Consider the following 23,081-nt stretch of genomic DNA (forward strand, 5'->3'; position numbering starts at 1 on the left):
GACAGAGTTAAAACTTATATGTCAGGAAGAATGCGGGGCAAATATTAACGGAAGCTATCTAAAAGCTTCCTAAACATGTGCGAAGAAGTCTGAGACATTGATAAAGGTGTGTCAGTAGGCATTAGTATATTAATAAGAGCTTTATTCTGGTCAACCGGTGAGTGGCCTAGTGGTTAGCGTGTCTGCCTCTTGATTGGGAGATTGTGAGTTCTACTCACGGTTGGGTCATACCAAAGACCATCATAAAAATGGTGCTTTCTGGCAAGGCATGCTGCAATACAGATGTGAGTGGGGAGTCAAACTCTTGTGGTTACCAGAGGACTAGCCCCCCACTGTAACCCTAGCTATGTAATATAGGTTATAGGTAAGAGGCTGAGGGCTACGAAATGGAGATTGGTGCTGCCAAGTGCACCATGAATGGTGTGGGAAGGACTTTGACTTTATTCTGGTCAGGGTTGTGGTGGGTATGAGGTTGGAATATTCTCTGGATGAGATGCCAGTCTATTGCATGGCACCTCGTACACATGTTCATACACTCATTTACACATTGGGGGTAATTTATTGGAATATTTTGGGAGGTTGGGAGAAACCGGAGAACCTGTTGGAAAATGACAATTGCATGGAGTGAACATGGAGAATTCAGGACAGACCTTGGGATCTGTAAGATGGCAACACTAGACACTACACCACTGTTCCCCTGGCATACAGACAATAAAAATATAGCTGCAAGCAGTGTTCTGCAGGGGTCCAAGCATTTTTCACAGATAATTCCTCCAGCTGTCAGTTCTTGCCTACTTAGAACTTAGGTCTTTTTAAATAGAAGACTAAAATGACAACAGATAAACATACTGTAAATTTTTTGCAACCGTACATCAGTACTACTGCTGTGAAAACCCTGCTGAAAACTATTTGGCTGCTTTTGGGCATTTTTTGAACAAATCAATGCTGGTATGTTTCCCTGAAGCTTATAACTGCAAGTTTCTTCGTTGGTTTGGCCTGTGATAACATTTACACACAACTTTGCTAAAAGATTGATTAATGAGGCCCATTGTCCATTACATCACTTTGGAAACCATTCTCCTCTTCAACATTTTCTCTCCACTATGGGTCGAGATCTAACCCAACAACAAACCAGACATTCTTCATATTTGTTTATATCCTGTTCAACCCCCCCTCCCTCTATATCTTTCTTTCACATCTTTTCGATTTCATCAGTTAACAGAAATGGATATGCTGTGGGACTGCAACATCTGTCAATGCTTAAATAATTTTCTGAAATTAAAGATGAAATAATTCCCTGAAATAAGTTACTGTATTTAGGAAATAGGTGACTAATAATTCTCACAAAGATCACATACAAAGGGACAAAACAGTAGTGTATTTTATCCTTCAACAGTGCTGCGTAGTTCTGAAACGCAACTCCATTAATGGATTTCATTTTGTTCCGCAACAAAATGAATCACACAATGTATAGTTCACTGACTTAAACATTGACGGGTCATTATTAACATAATAAGTGTGTGTTGTGGGGCAGAATACTCCAAATAAGCATTTTTTTTGGTAAGGTAATTTCATAAGTCTGGATGAAATCTTTCAATCTGAACAGAAAATTATTTTTTCTCCTGTTTTTCCTCCCTCAATAGCTGCTTGGACTTGTTTTTTCTGCTAATGAGGCTCCAGACATACCGCTATTTATATAGCCGTGCATTTGTTTGGATTTATCATGGAAACACTACAAAGAAAAAGGAAAGCGGTCGTGCAGCAGACACGAAATGCATGACTAATGTAATGAGCTGTGCTTTAAAGATCAGTTACCACTGAGATATAAATCTGCTGTATTTATGCAGCCATTCTAATAGAGTTCACCTTGTCATTGCAAACTAATAATCACACTATGACTACTTAATTTTAAAACTGAAACAAATGCATGACAGAACAGTTAGAGCTAAAATGGGCAGTAGGAGTTTAATGGTAAAAGTTCTGCACGAGACAGTGGAAGGTTATGAGTTGAAACCCTTTCGGCTGCCTGAGGACCCTCAAGTGCTCAGGATTATGTTTGGATTGGATTTTGTGTCCCTTTGGATAAATATGCCTACCAATTAAGGTGAACGTGAACATCAAGCATGGCCTAATGGTTCTAGAAGCAGCTTTGGGACCTAAAGGTCACTGGTTTGATTCCCTGGACCAGCAGGAATGGCTGAAGTGCCCTTGAGCAAGGCACCTAACCCCCTACTGCTCCTCAGGCTGCTCGAGATACATTGTATGTTGCTCTGGATAACAGCATCTACTAAATGCCATTAATGTAATGCAACTAGTGGGCTTACACTCCAGTTTGTCCTATTTTAAAACATATTATTTAACATTCAAAGTGGTTTTGCCAAAATCACAAACAATTACATAATAATTCTGACTAATTCTGAATAATTCAACATCACAGATATTCACAGATCCTTTATTCAGTTAAACCAAGGATGACAAACAGTATATCTCATCTCATCTCATCTCATCTCATCTCATTATCTCTAGCCGCTTTATCCTGTTCTACAGGGTCACAGGCAAGCTGGAGCCTATCCCAGCTGACTACGGGCGAAAGGCGGGGTACACCCTGGACAAGTCGCCAGGTCATCACAGGGCACAAACAGTATATTTTATTTATTAAATTTTATTTTTCTGTTTGTTACTCAAATTAAGGAATCTCAGCTTACACAGAACACACATGTACTCACATCCTCTGCCCAAATCGATGCATTACTCCTTATTCTCTCCAAACATCAAAGTGCATTATGGGTATTTTTAAACCTATATTTGCTCACTATCCTCGTGCATTGTATTGTTGAATTTTGAAATACATGGCAGATTCACCACTTCTGGATACAAAATGACAACCTCTCCAAACAATGCAGTACACTGATTTTATTTGACCAAAAATATCCATACAGTACTTCAGGGAATTTGTCGGCCAGTATCATTTCACCATACAGACAATATAATTAAACCATACACTGTACGTTCATCTACATACTATATAGATTTTTGGAAAATATCATTAACTCAGAGCAGCACGGTGGTGCATCTCCGCCTCACAGATCCCTGGTTCGATCCTGAGCTCAGATTCCTGTCTGTGTGGAGGTCGCATTTTCCCCCAGTCTCTGTGTGCCCTTCTGGGTTCTCCAGTTTCCCCCAACCTCCCAAAAAACATTCCGATGAAGATGAATGAATAAGTAATTTCAACTGAATACTACACTGCTAGGGTTTGATCTGTCTGTACTGAAGGAGGCTGAATTGACAAAGTATGATCTAGGAACGTAGACCTCTGCCGCCGAAGAGATTCTGCCTCACGGATCGATCCAGGAGCAAACAGTCACTGACACAGATGCTCAGAGACGTTTCTCAGTTTATTGTAGGACAAATATGAGTATATATTCACATTCAAGAGTGTGTTGTAGCTATGTGATTGGATGATGATGATGTAATTGATGAAGCTAAGTTATCTATGTATAACGTACGTAAATGAGTGATGAAGGATTACATCACTGGTTTAGACTACACTACTGTTTGAAAGAAGGGAGACATTATGTACCTGTCATCACCTGTCAGGATCATAGTCTTCTGTAAAGAAGAAAACCATTACTGGTCAACATCAGCTTCATTAAGCAGAGAGCAGAATGTGCAAGCGAAGATAAATCTTAAAAAATTTAACTTAACCAAAACAAGTAGCAGTCAGGACCACCTGTACCAGTTTCAAGAACAAGTAGCAATCAGGCCAGCCTGTACCAGTTCAAGCATGCCAAACATACACTATATTGCCAAAAGTATTCGCTCACCTGCCTTGACTCACATATGAGCTTAAGTGACATCCCATTCCTAATCCATAGGGTTCAATATGACGTCGGTCCACCCTTTGCAGCTAGAACAGCTTCAACTCTTCTGGGAAGGCTGTCCACAAGGTTTAGGAGTGTGTTTATGGGAATTTTTGACCATTCTTTCAGAAGCGCATTTGTGAGGTCACACACTGATGTTGGACGAGAAGGCCTGGCTCTCAGTCTCCGCTCTAAATCATCCCAAAGGTGTTCTATCGGGTTGAGGTCAGGACTCTGTGCAGGCCAGTCAAGTTCATCCACACCAGACTCTATCATCCATGTCTTTATAGACCTTGCTTTGTGCACAGTCATGTTGGAAGAGGAAGGGGCCAGCTCCAAACTGTAAAAACAGTCTGCATGCCTAGGTGCTTGATTTTATACACCCGTGGCCATGGAAGTGATTGGAACACCTGATTCCGATCATTTGGATGGGTGAGCAAATACTTTTGGCAATATAGTGTATATTTCTATCTTACACTTTTGAACCAAATGGAAAGTACGCAACCTTCAGACCAGGTTCGAGTGTCATTGAAGTATAAAAACTGGTAAAGACGAATAACTTTTATCAACTGATATCTCACTTGGTTCATCTTGAAAGGGTAAAGGATGTAATCACTGACTTCTGGCAGTATAACCTTAATCTGCTAAGTTAAATACACAAACATACTACTAAAATCGCCTTGACATGAGACACGTTAACCATCCTAAAGCTAAATTAAAGCACAGTGTAATCACTGAACAGAAGACGTGGGCGGAATGACTACAGTGCAGTTTTATGATGGGAAGTCTGTCCCGCACAGATGTTAGTTCATTTATCAGGCATCTGGACGACAGTAAATCAATATCTTCTCTTCCATCATGCCACGTGTTCGATTTAAACAAGGCATGCCATTTTTGATAAAGGACTATAGTGAAAACTCTTCTGTCCTGGCTGAACACCCACTGACAACTCGCATTAAAGGCTTCATAAAGTTCACAGATGATGATGACACACTCCTGAGATGTCTCTTGTAATTGATATAAAATGACTCTAGTCTGGTTAACTGTCTGTTTAATTAATTGCCCTGTAATGTGAGAATGGCACTGTTCTCCAGGGAGACCTTGCTCACATTTACTGTCCTTTTTGTTAGATTACTGTCATAAATAAACATTAAAAAAATAAATAAAACTCTATAATCGAAATTGGGGAGCCTAACTAAAGTATGCAATGCAGTTCTAGATTAAAAATAATACAAATATCTTTATCAACACTAAAATTCGCCCTTGATTCATAATAATTAAAACACTAACAGCCTTCACATACTGTAGAAGACAAACGTCAAATTTGTCTGACCGTCCAACCATAAATCCTCACTACACATGGGATATGTAGTTCTGTCATCAATATTTTTCATGGCCTCGAAGGCCATAAGAACTACAACTCCCAGAATTCCTTACTGCCCGTGCACCGCCTACACAGACCGTGAGTATGCGCTATCTGCTTGTCAGTTGTGAAGCGATTTCAGCACTCCGTCGCACAATTACACTATTTCTAAGATTACGCGTTTATTTTGAGAACCTATATTTTATCCGTATAGTGAAATGATGTTTAATAACTTTATAATTTAGTGACGAGAGCATTAGAGACGGTTTCACTTCCGGTATATAAAGCTAATGTCGTTAGCATCAGTTAAACTCATTCTACAGGACCGCCAAGCTGACGTCCAAATCTCCCCCTTTTAGATAAATAGTGCACTAGATAGGGTGCATAAGTCGTTATTCCAGATATAGCACTGCCCTTATCAAGAGAATAACGGCATTTAGGACTCAGCAGTGTAGCACAGGCAGATTTAAGTACATACTGGTTGTAAGCATTATTATTATTACTACTTGATTAAGGTGCTTGAGAGTGTTTTAGTGGCTTTTATTCCGGATTTAATGCACTGTTGAAGAGTTAGTAAGTCTGTATATCCTGCATTTATTTTTTAAATTTAGTCTGCACTCCATTCAGAAGTGTTCATGACCATGCCCTTCTCCATGTGAAGGTTATGCCCCCTACAGTGAGGACCCTGAAAATTGGTTCTTTTATTCAAGGAAAAGTCTCTCTTAGTCGCCAGATGCATTTGCATATTCATTAACGTGCAAAAATAATTTGCATATTCAGTCAAACATTTACCTCATCTCATTATCTCTAGCCGCTTTATCCTTCTACAGGGTCGCAGGCAAGCTGGAGCCTATCCCAGCTGACTACGGGCGAAAGGCGGGGTACACCCTGGACAAGTCGCCAGGTCATCACAGGGCTGACACATAGACACAGACAACCATTCACACTCACATTCACACCTACGGTCAATTTAGAGTCACCAGTTAACCTAACCTGCATGTCTTTGGACTGTGGGGGAAACCGGAGCACCCGGAGGAAACCCACGCGGACACAGGGAGAACATGCAAACTCCACACAGAAAGGCCCTCGCCGGCCACGGGGCTCGAACCCAGGACCTTCTTGCTGTGAGGCGACAGCGCTAACCACTACACCACCGTGCCACCCCAAACATTTACCTATCACACATTATTACATGAAGAAGAACGATTTTTTGAATTGAAGTGTTTTTTTTCTTCACCAGAATAGAAAATAATACAGAACTTATTTCAGAGAAGTAAAAAAAAAAAGAAAAAAGTCCAAACTAACTAGTTGTGTATTTACAACATATATTTCCATTAGCGCTGTCGCCTCACAGCAAGAAGGTCCGGGTTTGAGCCCCGGGGCCAGCGAGGGCCTTTCTGTGCAGAGTTTGTATGTTCTCCCCGTGTCCACGTGGGTTTCCTCCGGGTGCTCCGGTTTCCCCCACAGTCCAAAGACATGCAGGTTAGGTTAACTGGTGACTCTAAATTGACCGTGAGTGTGAATGGTTGTCTGTGTCTATTGGCCCTTTTCCACTACCCTTTTTCAGCTCACTTCAGCTCGACACGGCTCGCGTTTCGACTACTTCAGAGCAGCACGACTCAGCTCGCTTCAGCCCTACCCAGCACCCAAAACTCGCATGGTTTTGGAGTGGGGCTGAAGCGAGCCAAACCGAGCCGAGTGGGGCTAGGGGCGTGAGAAGACACTCCCCTGTGCACTGATTGGTGAGGAGGAGTGTCCTCACGTGCCCACACACGCCCCGCGAGCACGCTGGGATCTGTAAACACCGTAAACCCGGAAGAATTACGAATTACGAGAATTTCTGAAGCCTTATGCGCCTTGCCTCATCTATATGCTCTTGCCAGTATCTGTTGGCATTGTCGGTGACAACAAGCCACAGCACCAAGACCAGCAACACTAACGACTCCATGTTTATTGTTTACTATCCGGGTCGTGAGACTACCGCTTAAAAGGTCACTGATGTCACTGTTTGCGCTGCCTAACGACATCATGTGACGTCCACCCACTTTTGCTAACTCCACCCAATGTGTCCACCCACTTCCAGCCAGCACGGTTCAGCGCGGTTGTAGTCGAAATGCAACTCCAACAGCCCCGCTCAGCTCGACTCAGCCCAACTCAGCACCGCACGGCTCAGCCCAACTCAGCTGCGTTGGTAGTGGAAAAGCGGCATATGTGTCAGCCCTGTGATGACCTGGCGACTTGTCCAGGGTGTACCCCGCCTTTCGCCCGTAGTCAGCTGGGATAGGCTCCAGCTTGCCTGCGACCCTGTAGAACAGGATAAAGCAGCTAGAGATAATGAGATGAGATGATATTTCCATGAAAAACAGAGACAAAATAAAGCAATGGTAGTAGTGAGGAGTCTGGAAATAGAAATGGTATTGATGGAAGAATCCACTTTTATTTCAAAAAAGTGTGCAAGCGGGACAAACACTGATTAGTGATTGGGAACAATGATCACCAGTGATTGATTTTTCAGTGATTAGTTATTGGAACAATGGGAACCAGTGATTGGTCATTGGAATAGTGGTAATCAGTGACTGGTCAGTGTTTAATCATTGGGGAAAAAACAGGAATCACTGATATCATTGGCAGTGGCAATCAGTGATTGATTGTTGAGAATGATGGCAATTAGTGATTGAAGGAAGAAAGAAAGAAAGAAAGAAAGAAAGAAAGAAAGAAAGCAAGCACAACTTTATTCATCACACACTTGTGAAATTTCCTCTCTGCATTTAACCCATCTGAAGCAGTGAACACACACATATACCCAGAGCAGTGGGCAGCCATGCTAACAGCGCCCGGGGAGCAGTTGGGTGTGAGGTGCCTCACTCAAGGGCACCTCAGCCCAAGGCCATCCCATATTAACCTAACCGCCTGTCTTTGGACTGCAGGGGAAACCGGAGCACCCGGAGGAAACCCACGCAGACGTGGGGAGAACATGCAAACTCCACACAGAAAGGCCCTCGCCGGCCGCTGGGTTCGAACCTTCTTGCTGTGAGGCGACCGTGCTAACCACTACACCACCAGGCCGCCAATCATTGTGATCATTGGAACGGTGGTAATCAGTGACCGGCTGTTGAGAACATGGGGAATCAGTGATTAGTCATTAAGGACAGTGGTAATTAATGATTGATCATTGGAACAATGGTAATCAGTGACTGGCTGTTGAGAACAATGGTAATCTGTGATTGGTTGTTGAGAACAATGGTAATCTGTGATTGATAATTGGGAATTATGATAATCAGTGATTGGTCATTGAGACCAATGACTCCCCACTCAGTCAGGCTTTACTCACTGGGGTGAATTGACTGAACCTGCTCTCTCAACTCATCACCAGCATCTGGTCATCATGGTTCAACACTGACCAGTCACTGATTATCACTATTCCAATGACCAATCACTGGTTACCATTGTTCTCAACAGCCAGTCATTGATCACTGTTGTTCCATGTGAACTGGAGAAATACTTGGAGTGGAGCAGTATCAGAAGGTTACTAGATTTGTCACGGGCGTCTTTTTTGAAATGAAGTTGGGAAAGGGGTCTAAAAAGTTGCCTAATCCAGTGATAAACTCACAGAGTTGGCAGCACTGATGCTCCAAAAGTTGCTAGAAATCACCAGGTGATGTCATTGATGAATTTGATATTCATTGAATCACCGTGATTGTTTGCACATCAGAAAAAAGATGTCCTGAAGATCCTGAGAATAGAATAGTTTTATCAGAATGAAAAATAGATTATGACTAATTTCTTACGGGAAAAAGACGTCTTTAGTCATGGCACCACACTGAAATGTAGATGATATGACTATGCTCCACAGAGGCAGATGGTGGACACTACCCGAGCCAAGATGTTTATTGCAGTTTATGCTGTTTACCCGGCTTGAAGTAATGCATGTCAGCAAAAATGGTGAAGTGACAGGAATTGGTTGATGTATGAATACAAAGTATATGCAGCAGGAATGCAGTGTTTATATTATACACAGCTGTGTTCAGTTGTAAAAGAATGACCAAAACACCACACGAAGAGTCAAATGAACTCAGACACTGTTTTGAATGTGATGGAGCTGGAACATGAGACAATTAGTGACTTCCGTGAGATGACAGTCATCAGCGTTTTTAAACATGTCTACTTTCCGGCAGTCACACTGAAGTGTAGAAGCTGTGCTTTCAAATGGATTGTTTCCAAAAAGATAGCAACAAGACAGAAGGTGGGATTGTAGTGGAAACAAAATGGCGACAAACAAATTCCTGAGCCTGCTCTGTGCAAGCTTCAGTTTCATGTGAAATGTCCCAGGAGTGATGATGACCTGCTTTCATGTTCTATATTCACAATCAGTATCTGCGTTGTGCTCACAGACGGTATAGTATGTTAATTCTGTTCTGATATCGATCCAGAGCTTCAGAACAGCATAACCCTCAATATCAATTAGGCCACAGACCGAATGATGTGTTTGTTGTTGTCCTAGTTACATTATCTAGCTGGAGGCTACACCCACGTTTAATGTCGACTACTGATTTTGGTGCCAATTGTGTCTGACTGATTTTCCATTTACAAATATGAATGTAAAGTCAAGCTACAAGACAGAAGAAACAAAATGCCCTTCGCATCAACCTATGTGCATATTTGAGAGAAATAACTTAAAACTAACACATTAATAAACTAGAAGGGCACTCAGTAGTGTGCGTACCTCCACCAAGCTACATACTGTATGATCAACATCAAATCACTTGAACCTAGTATCTAAAGCTGTACACCAAATTTCATCCAAATTCATTCACGACTTTTTGAGTTAGGTTAGGAACAGACAAAAGAACCCTGGATCTACATACATGTCCGGATTTGCATCAAAATCTAATCAATTGTTCATTGGCCCATGGCCCACCTTTCCACCAACTTTTATCAAAATCGCTTCACTACTTTTTGAGTTACAATGGGAACAAACAAACGGAGGCAAAAACATAACTTCCTCCAACAAAGTTGACCAAGGTAAACATACAAAATTTACATCACTTGCAATATAATTTATTTTTCCCAGCCCACAATTATTCCAGAAGTTAACAGGAAGTTGCATCACCAAAATTTCCTGAAGTTCATGGAAAGAAGTCCAACAGCATATTTCTCATTCTTTTTTTTTCCTTGATTTTAGATGATATAGTTTGAAAATACAGCCCTGCTCCCTGAACTATAGACTGAAAGTAAATTCTTGATTTTAAAACATGCACTTAAAAAAAATTAAGAATTAGAAGGTCCTTAATACTATCATGCACTGCGAGCTGGCCTAGTGGTTAGCATGTCCGCCTCTTGATCGGGAGATCACGAGTTCTACTCGTGGTCAGGTCATACCAAAGACCGTCATAAAAATGGTACCTCCTGCCGTCTGGCAAGGCACGCTGCAATACAGATGTGAGTGGGGAGTCAAACTCTCATGGTTACCAGAGGACCCGCCCCCCACTGTAACCCTAGCTGTTGAAACGGAGATTGGCGCCGCCCAGTGCGCCTTAATGGCCTGGTTAGTACTGGGACGCAAGGACGCGTTATCCTTATGGGCTTCATGGGCAGCTGCCCAGGGCCTCGGCCACTAGGGGGCCTCGGAGGTAGCGAGATCGGAAAATATGAAACAATATTTTCAGAAGTTTTGATCATATTGATAACATTTTTGATGCATTTCGCCACCCGTAAGGAAGCCCACCTTGTCCCGTCGCATAAATCACCCGTCATTGTCAATATGATCACTGTCCACCATGTCTTCACATGCTACGCCAGTTTGAGTTCAATGATTTAATTAATGACTTCGCTTTCCAGGCGGCACGGTGGTGTAGTGTTAAGCGCTGTCGCCTCACAGCAAGAAGGTCTGGGTTCGAGCCCCGTGGCCGGCGAGGGCCTTTCTGTGCGGAGTTTGCATGTTCTCCCCGTGTCCGCGTGGGTTTCCTCCGGGTGCTCCGGTTTCCCCCACAGTCCAAAGACATGCAGGTTAGGTTAACTGGTGACTCTAAATTAACCGTAGGTGTGAATGTGAGTGTGAATGGTTGTCTGTGTCTATGTGTCAGCCCTGTGATGACCTGGCGACTTGTCCAGGGTGTACCCCGCCTTTCGCCCGTAGTCAGCTGGGATAGGCTCCAGCTTGCCTGCGACCCTGTAGGACAGGATAAAGCGGCTAGAGATAATGAGATGAGATGAGACTTAGCTTTCCAGAAAAGTAGGAAAGTGCCCTTGTAAGTTGACCCATGGCTGTCAAACTGAATGCGCAAAGCTGTGTGCCACTGCTGTTTGGGACATTACGTGTGTGAAAGGATGAAATGTTTCACATAGCCTAACATTTTGAGATTTATTTCTGAGAAGCAAGATATTTTTCTTTCTTTGTTATTGCTTTTTGTTTTCACAAGTTAAAAGTCGCCTGGATTCCAAAATGAAAACGAACGCTTATATACCGAATGAATGTTCTTGTTCTGAATACTAAAGAAACTGTTGTAGGCCTTGGTTATGTTCTTGACATGTTGTTCATTGACTCACTCATTCAAAGGCTTCTTGAGGCTAAACTTTAGTTAACCAGACTTGTTAACCGTGATGTCTGATGGATTTTTTCACCATGCAATTGCCTATTTCACCATTGCTTTTTCTCGATTAAATAGGTGTTGATGGATATAGTTTTATCGTTCAATAGTATTTCTAATTGTGCCACTGTCATTATTTAAGTTTCTGTATCTAGTTAGACAAGCACGTCTGAGGTAGGGCTGCGTACCGGTACTGTGTACCGGTACTGTACCGTGAAAATCGATTCAGTACAGGTCCAAAATACCGGATCATGAAGTACCGGTACTGTACTGATATAAATTTACACCAAATACAGTGGTGCTTGAAAGTTTGTGAACCCTTTAGAATTTTCTGTATTTCTGCATAAATATGACCCAAAACATCATCAGATTTTCACACAAGTCCTAAAAGTAGATAAAGAGAACCCAGTTAAGCAAATGAGACAAAAAATATTATACTTGGTCATTTATTTATTGAGGAAAATGATCCAATATTACATATCTGTGAGTGGCAAAAGTATGTGAACCTCGAGGATTAGCAGTTAATTTGAAGGTGAAATTCGAGTCAGGTGTGAGTGGGCACCCTGTTTTATTTAAAGAACAGGGATCTATCAAAGTCTGATCTTCACAACACATGTTTGTGGAAGTGTATCATGGCACGAACAAAGGAGATTTCTGAGGACCTCAGAAAAAGCGTTGTTGATGCTCATCAGGCTGGAAAAGGTTACAAAACCATCTCTAAAGAGTTTGGACTCCACCAATCCACAGTCAGACAGATTGTGTACAAATGGAGGAAATTCAAGACCATTGTTACCCTCCCCAGGAGTGGTCGGCCAACAAAGATCACTCCAAGAACAAGGCGTGTAATAGTCGGTGAGGTCACAAAGGACCCCAGGGTAACTTCTAAGCAACTGAAGGCCTCTCTTACATTGGCTAATGTTCATGAGTCCACCATCAGGAGAACACTGAACAGCAATGGTGTGCATGGTATGGTTGCAAGGAGAAAGCCACTGCTCTCCAAAAAGAACATTGCTGCTCATCTGCAGTTTGCTAAAGATCACGTGGACAAGCCAGAAGGCTACTGGAAAAATGTTTTGTGGACGGATGAGACCAAAATAGAACTTTTTGGTTTAAATGAGAATCGTTATGTTTGGAGAAAGGAAAACACTGCATTCCAGCATAAGAACCTTATCCCATCTGTGAAACATGGTGGTGGTAGTATCATGATTTGGGCCGGTTTTGCTGCATCTGGGCCAGGACGGCTTGCCATCATTGATGGAACAATGAATTCTGAATTATACCAGCAAATTCTAAAGGGGAATGTCAGGACATCTGTCCATGAACTGACTCTCAAGAGAAGGTGGATCATGCAGCAAGACAATGACCCTAAGCACACAAGTCGTTCGACCAAAGAATGGTTAAAGAAGAATAAAGTGAATGTTTTGGAATGGCCAAGTCAAAGTCTTGACCTTAATCTAATCGAAATGCTGTGGAAGGACCTGAAGTGAGCAGTTCATGTCAGGAAACCCACCAACATCCCAGAGTTGAAGCTGTTCTGTACGGAGGAATGGGCTAAAATTCCTCCAAGCCGGTGTGCAGGACTGATCAACAGTTACCGCAAATGTTTAGTTGCAGTTATTGCTGCACAAGGGGGTCACACCAGATACTGAAAGCAAAGGTTCACATACTTTTGCCACTCACAGATATGTAATATTGGATCATTTTCCTCAATAAATAAATGACCAAGTATAATATTTTTTGTCTCATTTGCTTAACTGGGTTCTCTTTATCTACTTTTAGGACTTATGTGAAAATCTGATGATGTTTTAGGTCATATTTATGCAGAAATATAGAAGATTCTAAATGGTTCACAAACTTTCAAGCACCACTGTATATGACTGAAGATGCGTACTGTAAATCCTACCACAAAGACGAAAATTTAGCACTGGAAAAGACGTAAAATGCCACGTTGAAACTTGAAATCAGAGCCATCTTTGATTTGAGATCCTCTTGTCACGGTCTCACAAGACATTGCGAGAGCTTGGCTGATCCAGCGTTCTGATTGGTCAAAAAGACTCAAAAGCAGGTCAGCCATTTTTCCTTTGCTGGCATCAGTGGCTGTTGTTGCTTTGTGTAATTTTGCCGCGTAAGTTAAAGGCCGCGGACTGCGCGTAGTCTGTAGTACTCTAGTGTAGTCACTTCTCGCTGTGAGACAACTTATGACTTTTTGTCCCAAGTTAACTATAGGGTGACTGAGAAGTGAGGTAGGAAACCGAGTTATGTTCGGTTTTCTTTGAATAAAGATACTGACAAGTTGTCAACAGTTTATTAATGTTTCTGTCATTATTGAAGAAGTTCAGAAGAATTTGTCAAATTGTTCAGGTACAGGTCCAGACCTGTACCTAAACCTCTGTACCGGTACCTGTACCTGATGTTACGTTTAGGTACGCAGCCCTAGTCTGAGGGGGTGAATTTGCTGAGCGCAGTTGACAACAGGCGGGGGTGGGGCCTCGGGGGGGCGTCTGCCCGGGGCCTCGGCAAGGGTTAACGCGGCCCTGCTGGGACGGGAGACTGTCTGGGAAGACCGGGTCATGGCATGTGAAGGACTTTAGACTTTTAAGGCCATCATACTAATTCTATGCGAAAAAACGAAATCCCTCAACCCTGTTCCACATTGAAAAGTAAAATGCATCATCAACAAAGAAACCGTTAAGCCATTTTAAAATGTTTTCTTGGAATTCGCCTTGAAAAAGTGTCTTTAAATGGTGTATTAATGTAGCAGGATGTTTATGTGGCCACACAGCTGTAACACTGCAAAGAATATTGGGAACAAAGTGTCAGTCACTTCGTTTAGAAGGGTGCTTTAAAGTGCACATGGCTGGTGTGAGTGTTCTGCGTTGGGAACATCACTTCAGAATAGATGCCACTGAGAGTAAAATATCCAAGATACTGTAGAAGGGAAAATATGAAACTGCAGCCATAACATAACATTTGGAACCATGTTATATAATTTAATGGACATGAATGTGTCTTGGCTGTTTGACAGCTTTGGTGTTTCACAGTAGGGAAATAATTCCCTGTGAAAGTGCAGAGATGGAGTCGAGCCTTTGGGTGATTCATCTGCACTTGCAATCCAGCTATTAAACCCTGCGATGTACTGTATTTAGTGTGTGTTACAGAGGCATGTTGTCTAAAAACAATATTGACACAATTCTCAGCTTAATCTAAATGTGTTTGCTATGATGTTCAGAGATATCATTGAACCTTTGATATTATTTCTGTCTGAAGAAACATTAAATATTCAACTTTAATTGAAATGATTGTAAATTATCATCTGAATCGCTTCTAACACAGATAACATAATATAAAGTCCTTGAACGCTTGTGCAGATACCAAACAATAAAACGAAGGCTGTCAGCGTTCCTTATTTGTTAATTCCACGCAGCTCCATTAAAAATCTCAGACATCATACGCGTATTTGGTGATCAAGTACGTTTTTTTGTGTAAATTGTATGAATATTATGCTATTTTTAATTGAATGATCTCTGTTTTGTGTCATGTTTGGTTTCATGCATGAAGTTTTGCTGACGAGAATTGAATTCCATTTCTCGTAATTACTGGACTTACATATGGGATATTACACGGTGGTGCAAAGATATGAAGTTTATCTTCAAGTGGTGAATGTATATATATTTTTCAAAACGAGAAGATAAACTTCACATCTTCGCGCCACTGTGTAATGTTCTTTATATTATATGGACACATCCACAAAAAAAAAAAAATGCAAGTGAATCAAAAAAATTTTAATTTTGAACCAGTTTGCCATTTTGACAACACGTGTCTAGTCAGTAGGAAAACAGTGGGAGTGATGTCATCAGAGTGAAATATCAGGAATTATTATACACTTCATTAAAGGACACTTTTTTAATGGAATAAAAATGTGTTCTATTCCCTTCTAGCAGGTTTCCTTCATTTGGTTTGATAGCATGCAATATTGTTAGCATATCGCTTATCCTACGTGTATTATGTGACTCTACCGAATGGAAAATGAGCGTTGAATATGGTTTTACGATATTGCATGGTTGTCAAGACAACGTGACGTCACACGTCGGAGACGTAAAATGTCTGCGCTAGCGAGCGACTGTGACAATTTGTAAACAAACATGGCTGCCAGGTTTGCTTCCTTAAATATGGAAGATTTTGAGAGAATTTTGAAAGAGAAAGATGCGTTGAACACCCGAAAGGAGTGTGTATGTATTATCTCATCTCATTATCTGTAGCCGCTTTATCCTGTTCTACAGGGTCGCAGGCAAGCTGGAGCCTATCCCAGCTGACTACGGGCGAAAGGCGGGGTACACCCTGCACAAGTCGCCAGGTCATCACAGGGCTGACACATAGACACAGACAACCATTCACACTCACATTCACACCTACGGTCAATTTAGAGTCACCAGTTAACCTAACCTGCATGTCTTTGGACTGTGGGGGAAACCGGAGCACCCGGAAGAAACCCATGCGGACACGGGGAGAACATGCAAACTCCACACAGAAAGGCCCTCGCCGGCCACGGGGCTCGAACCCGGACCTTCTTGCTGTGAGGCGACAGCACTAACCACTACACCACCGTGCCGCCCTGTATGTATTATAATAATAATAATAATAATAATAATGTCTCGCTTTTCTCGTGGTATATCAGATATATTCCATTCAGCTACTCGTCTTCGACTCGTTCAGTATCATGCTAGCTGAATGGAACATATCTGATATACCACTCAAAGCCAGCCAATATTATTTAAATATGTCACTCAGATCCGCGATGCGTTTCGTATGAAAAATGTGAGTTTTTCAACACGAAAAGATAAACTTCATATCTTCAAGCCAACGTGTGATTTTCTTTTAATTATCTAGAGACGTTCACAAACAAAAATTACCAACATTTATCAAAACAATTTGTTGATTTGCTCATGAGTGACCTATTATATACTTATTGACTGAGTTAGGTCGGGGCAGACGGGAAAATATTTGGCTCGAGGTCATGCTGTACGGACCGAGTGCAGCGAGGTCCGTATGACCAAGAGACCTTTATGACATCATACTGTATGACCTTTTTTAACTAACCTACACAGTGGAAAACAATGAACAATGGTGTGTGAAAAACGAACCAATCAATTATTATTTGATTGACAGCAAACCATTTATATGTTGAATCACCTTTGCACAAGTTTGAAATAACGGTTTGAATTCTATAAAATACAACTGACTTTACTGTTCTCTGGAAATGAAATCGATTTGAAGATAACATCGTGAGTAAAAGTCAGTTCAAACTTGGGTCAGCTCACGGAGACATCATCAATACAAGCCTATTAAGTCTAGACAAAAGAACTTTGATTTGAAAACAAAGTAGAGCCGAGTTGGCGGTTGAGTCAGTTCAATCTTCTTCATCTGATGATAAAGCGTCGTTTTTTCAGAATAATGGATGCGTCCTTGTATAAACAAGTGAATTTCTTTGATTGAAAGCACCGTTCTTTTAATTTTCTTTAACAATTTCAGCTTGTTCAATTACGTCTGTGTCTGATAAATCATCTGGATGATAAAATGCACTTTCACTGTGCTTAGCTGCGTCGTTCATTTTTCAAAGTAACAATTCAGAGCAAAATGAAAACGGTGGAAACGAGGGAAACGGGTCCGGGGCCGCATACAGCTTTTTCCGGACCGGATTCAAAAATCCATATCTATAGAGTCGTGACTTTTCCCAATAGTTTTATGAAGAGCATGCACATGGGTCCATACGGGTCATATGATAAAGAGATTTCTGTCACGTTTTTGATTCTCCATGTCCCGGATGTAGCTGGTATGAAAAATACAAGTGGCGTATTTCCCGGTAAAACACTCGTGTCTGTCATAAAATGTGTTATTGTGTTTAAAGAAAATAATTTAAATTAACTCTTTATAGTACTTTTTTTATAAATTGTTAAAAAAAAATTCTGTCTTTCATACTTGTGATGACCTTTCACTTGGTAATCATTTTACCAATGACTCAAGGAGAAGACTTTTTTTCTTTTTGTAATTGTATGTTGATTGCAAACATACAGTATGTAGTATATTTCAATGGCTTACAAACCTTTATTAATATCCAATACATCAATATTTTAAGACTACTCATAAGATTCTGCTGACTCATACAATATTGACTAAACTGCAAAAAACAAACAAACCCAAAACAGTATGCTATTGATCTCTAAGTGACAATATTGTCATGTCATTTCTCATTATGAGATTATTGTAGAACAAATCTAAAATTCTTACGTAGTAATGTAAGATATATTATGTAATATTTCAACTGGCATTTAATTGACATCTTTTTGGGATATAAATTTTTATCGAATTTGTTTTATAAGCTAATAATGAGACAAATTTGCTGATAAATTAATTGCATGTTCAAAATAAAGCAGTCGTCATTGTGCCTTTTAAATAATTCACCGGATTGTCAGTTTGTCCTCCAAGATACAGCGATATAAAGAGTACCTGTTGTGCTTTTTTCTACTTTGCTACAGATTTAAATGAGATTTCAAGAGTCCAAACTTACAAGTAAAGTAGAACAGTGTGATTACTTTTTTTTTTCCAGGAAGTAATGAGTAAAGCAATCCCATTACACTTTGAGAGACATAATTAGTAATCTGTAATAGATTGCTTTCTTTGACTTACTGCCCCAAAATTGGTCATGCATAATAAAAGGGTTTGGCTATAAAGCTGGAAATTAAATCCCTGTTAATAAATAAACTTGCATCCATTTTTCCTCCTGAATTGTGCACACACGATACCCTGAAGGCAGCTTTTGAAAAAAAAAAAAAAAAAAAAGCGCAATTTTTTTTTTATATATAAATGGAAGGAAGTGTATTTGCAGTGTGTGTACATGAATATGTGTATAAATATGTGTGTTTGCTCTTTTCTGACTTGCTGACTTGTGTAGAGTAATACACTCTGACTTCATTTTGCTATTTCCCCTCTGAAATGGCCATCACCATCTTAAAGGCTGTTCTATTACTTCAGCTCAAGTGAAGTTTGACCTCATGGAGGCCTGAGGGATCGAGTCAACACCACGATAGATTTCAGCTTCAGAACTTGCAGAGAAAACAGCGTTGTAGAAAAAAAATGCTGTTTATTAAAGCACATAGATGCAGTAAAATAAGTTCATGATGTGGTATGTAAAGGATAAAACATCGGAAAATATAACAGACATGAACCTGACCTGAAGCAGAGCTACTGTTACCAACCTGATGATGATGATTTTTTCCAATTTGAAATACTCATATTTATGGAGCGTCATAGCGCCTATAAATAGCCAGTCTCTTCCCAGCCTCTCTTTTTTTCTCTCTCATGAGGTTAATAATGAAATAATATTGGGTGGCTTTGAGTGGTCTATCAGATATAGTCTATTCAGCTAGCATGATATGGTATGAGTCGAAGACGATTCCAGTTAGCAAAGGCCAATGCTAGTGCAGGCCAATGCTAGTGCAGTCAAGCCAAATATTATTATTATTATTTCCCTGTGTAATTTACTTAGTTACTTTTAAAATCGGGCGGCACGGTGGTGTAGTGGTTAGCGCTGTCGCCTCACAGCAAGAAGGTCCGGGTTCGAGCCCCGTGGCCGGCGAGGGCCTTTCTGTGCGGAGTTTGCATGTTCTCCCCGTGTCCGCGTGGGTTTCCTCCGGGTGCTCCGGTTTCCCCCACAGTCCAAAGACATGCAGGTTAGGTTAACTGGTGACTCTAAATTGACCGTAGGTGTGAATGTGAGTGTGAATGGTTGTCTGTGTCTATGTGTCAGCCCTGTGATGACCTGGCGACTTGTCCAGGGTGTACCCTGCCTTTCGCCCGTAGTCAGCTGGGATAGGCTCCAGCTTGCCTGCGACCCTGTAGAACAGGATAAAGCGGCTAGAGATAATGAGATAAGATGAGACTTTTAAAATCAACATTGACAACTACACACAACGGAGCGACCTGGCAGCCAAAATTCTCTCAAAATCTTCTGCTTTTAACGAAACAAATTTCACGGCCAGTTTACAAACTGTCACAGTCACTCACAAGTGTGGAAGTTTTACGTCTCCGACGTGTCTCTTTTCCAGTTTTTCGATGTCCGTTGGTATGTTTTTCTCTTGTAAATATGCATGAAGAACGTATAATTAAGTTTTGGTAGCCTTTCGGGTGTTTCGTCCGTCCTTAGTTTCAGTTTTCAGTTTATTTATTTAGTGCTTAAACCTAGCACTGGATTAACCTCGTCTTCTGTCTTTTCCAGAAATGATTGTGCGCATGTGCAGCAGAAAAGTTTTGTCACTGGATCGTCGCATGAGCGCCGATGTGTGACGTCGTGTTGTCTTGACAACGTGCGATATTATAACAATATTGCGGGCTCATTCTCCATTGGGGAGAGCGGTGTAATACATGCAGGATAAGCGATATGATAACAACATTGCATGCCATCAATAAACCCGCTAGAAGAGAGTAGAATACATGTTTTTATTCCATGGAAAAAGTGGCCCGTGTGGTATAATATTACACAATGTTGTTGAATTCTCGATTCTGATTGGTCAATCACAGCCTTCTACAGTCTGTTATTTCTGAAAGGCAGACCACTGCTACGAAGAACAGGCCGTTGCTATGGATACAGTTCTGATGATAGACTTTGGAAGACCACGTCGTCCAGTTATATCAATCTGCAGAAAGAAGTCTGGTAAATGTCGTTGCTTTAATAATCAGATTAACATCATCACATTCGCATTTACTCCATTAGAAAACACCATGGAAGATTTTAATTTTCATTTTGACATGAATTATAATGTGAAGTAGAATCTAAAGGACTATTTTTTTTTTTTTTTTTTTAGTCCAGAAGCACTAAAATCATTTTTAAATAAAAGTTTTGTGTCAAATGATTGATTTCTTTCATAAGTAGGTATATAATAAGCGGGACAATGTACAGCGCACTGGTCATTATTGTGAAATAAACCCCTTCAGGGTGGTTTAAGATCCCTTCACTTCATCTTGGGGTTCTGCATCACCATGTCAGGGTTTATTTCACTATAATGACTGGCTCGCTGAAGGCTACATTATCTCTTCCTTGTCACATTATTGAGAAACCACTAAGCCCTCCGTTTGGAAGACCTTCCCATGCTGGAAAACTTAAAGTTATAGCTTTATCTCTGACTCTTTCAAAGCACAGACACTGGAGACTCCTTCCAAAAATGCGAACTCAACATCTTCAGAAACTTCACCGCATTAACGAGTGCAGACATTTGAAAAGTTGTTGATGTGAAGCATCCACCATAAAGTCCCAGCGTAAATTGTAGAAGTACTACATATGAGAAGGAGCTCAATAATATAAGAATATCATTGTAGACAGAACTACTGTTATAGAACATGAATCAGCACCTTCTGTCCAATCAGAATCAAGCATTCCAGTGTGCTGTGGTATCATTCGAAAATGAAACCTATTTGCCTAATGACCTCCATCAGCTGTGTTGGAGGAGGCTATGTTTTCACATCCATTTTTTTTTTGTTCCCAACATACAGTGGGGCAAAAAAGTATTTAGTCAGCCACCAATTGTGCAAGTTCTCCCACTTAAAAAGATGAGAGAGGCCTGTAATTTTCATCATAGGTATACCTCAACTATGAGAGACAAAATAAGGGGAAAGAATCCAGGAAATCACATTGTAGGATTTTTAATGAATTAATTGGTAAATTCCTCGGTAAAATAAGTATTTGGTCAGCTACAAACAAGCAAGATTTCTGGCTCTCACAGACCTGTAACTTCTTCTTTAAGAGGCTCCTCTGTCCTCCACTCGTTACCTGTATTAATGGCACCTGTTTGAACTCGTTATCATTATAAAAGACACCTGTCCACAACCTCAAACAGTCACACTCCAAACTCCACTATGGCCAAGACCAAAGAGCTGTCAAAGGACACCAGAAACAAAATTGTAGACCTGCACCAGGCTGGGAAGACTGAATCTGCAATAGGTAAGCAGCTTGGTGTGAAGAAATCAACTGTGGGAGCAATTATTAGAAAATGGAAGACAAACAAGACCACTGATAATCTCCCTCGATCTGGGCCTCCACGCAAGATCTCACCCCGTGGGGTCAAAATGATCACAAGAACGGTGAGCAAAAATCCCAGAACCACACGGGGGACAAAGTGAATGACCTGCAGAGAGCTGGGACCAAAGTAACAAAGACTACCATCAGTAACACACTATGCCGCCAGGGACTCAAATCCTGCAGTGCCAGACGTGTCCCCCTGATTAAGCCAGTACATGTCCAGGCCCGTCTGAAGTTTGCTAGAGAACATTCGGATGATCCAGAAGAGGATTGGGAGAATGTCATATGGTCAGATGAAACCAAAATAGAACTTTTTGGTAAAAACTCAACTTGTCGTGTTTGGAGGAGAAAGAATGCTGAGTTGCATCCAAAGAACACCATACCTACTGTGAAGCATGGGGGTGGAAACATCATGCTTTGGGGCTGTTTTTCTGCAAAGAGACCAGGACGACTGATCCGTGTAAAGGAAAGAATGAATGGGGCCATGTATCGTGAGATTTTGAGTGAAAACCTCCTTCCATCAGCAAGGGCATTGAAGATGAAACGTGGCTGGGTCTTTCAGCATGACAATGATCCCAAACACACCGCCCGGGCAACGAAGGAGTGGCTTCGTAAGAAGCATTTCAAGGTCCTGGAGTGGCCTAGCCAGTCTCCAGATCTCAACCCCATAGAAAATCTTTGGAGGGAGTTGAAAGTCCGTGTTGCCCAGTGACAGCCCCAAAACATCACTGCTCTAGAGGAGATCTGCATGGAGGAATGGGCCAAAATACCAGCAACAGTGTGTGAAAACCTTGTGAAGACTTACAGAAAACGTTTGACCTCTGTCATTGCCAACAAAAGATATATAACAAAGTATTGAGATGAACTTTTGTTATTGACCAAATACTTATTTTCCACCATAATTTGCAAATAAATTCTTTAAAAATCAGACAATGTGATTTTCTGGATTTTTTTTTCTCATTTTGTCTCTCATAGTTGAGGTATACCTATGATGAAAATTACAGGCCTCGCTCATCTTTTTAAGTGGGAGAACTTGCACAATTGGTGACTGACTAAATACTTTTTTGCCCCACTGTAACTCTGAAAGACGTGAACGGATTTTGTTGAAATTTGGAGGAAAGGTGAGTCATGGGCCAAGGAACAATTGATTAGATTTTGATGCAAATCCAGATATGTATGTAGATCCAGGATATTCTAATATG

General features: G+C 41.1%; 1 protein-coding gene across 2 annotated transcripts in view; it reads left to right on the plus strand.

Annotated features, from left to right (window-relative positions):
- The first annotated feature begins 5,309 nt into the window (after window positions 1-5,309).
- The window catches only part of fhit (fragile histidine triad diadenosine triphosphatase), a 623,061-nt gene continuing 605,289 nt past the window's right edge, over window positions 5,310-23,081 (plus strand). The window contains exon 1 of one of the 2 annotated variants that reach the window (XM_060910954.1): window positions 5,310-5,322. The gene's annotated coding sequence lies outside the window, so the exon portion shown is untranslated. Of the gene's footprint in view, window positions 5,323-20,463; window positions 20,518-23,081 lie in introns of those variants that run through there. The other variant, XM_060910955.1, reaches the window with a different exon arrangement.

This window comes from Neoarius graeffei, chromosome 26, assembly GCF_027579695.1.
Source record: "Neoarius graeffei isolate fNeoGra1 chromosome 26, fNeoGra1.pri, whole genome shotgun sequence".
Classification (NCBI taxonomy): Eukaryota; Metazoa; Chordata; class Actinopteri; order Siluriformes; family Ariidae; genus Neoarius; species Neoarius graeffei.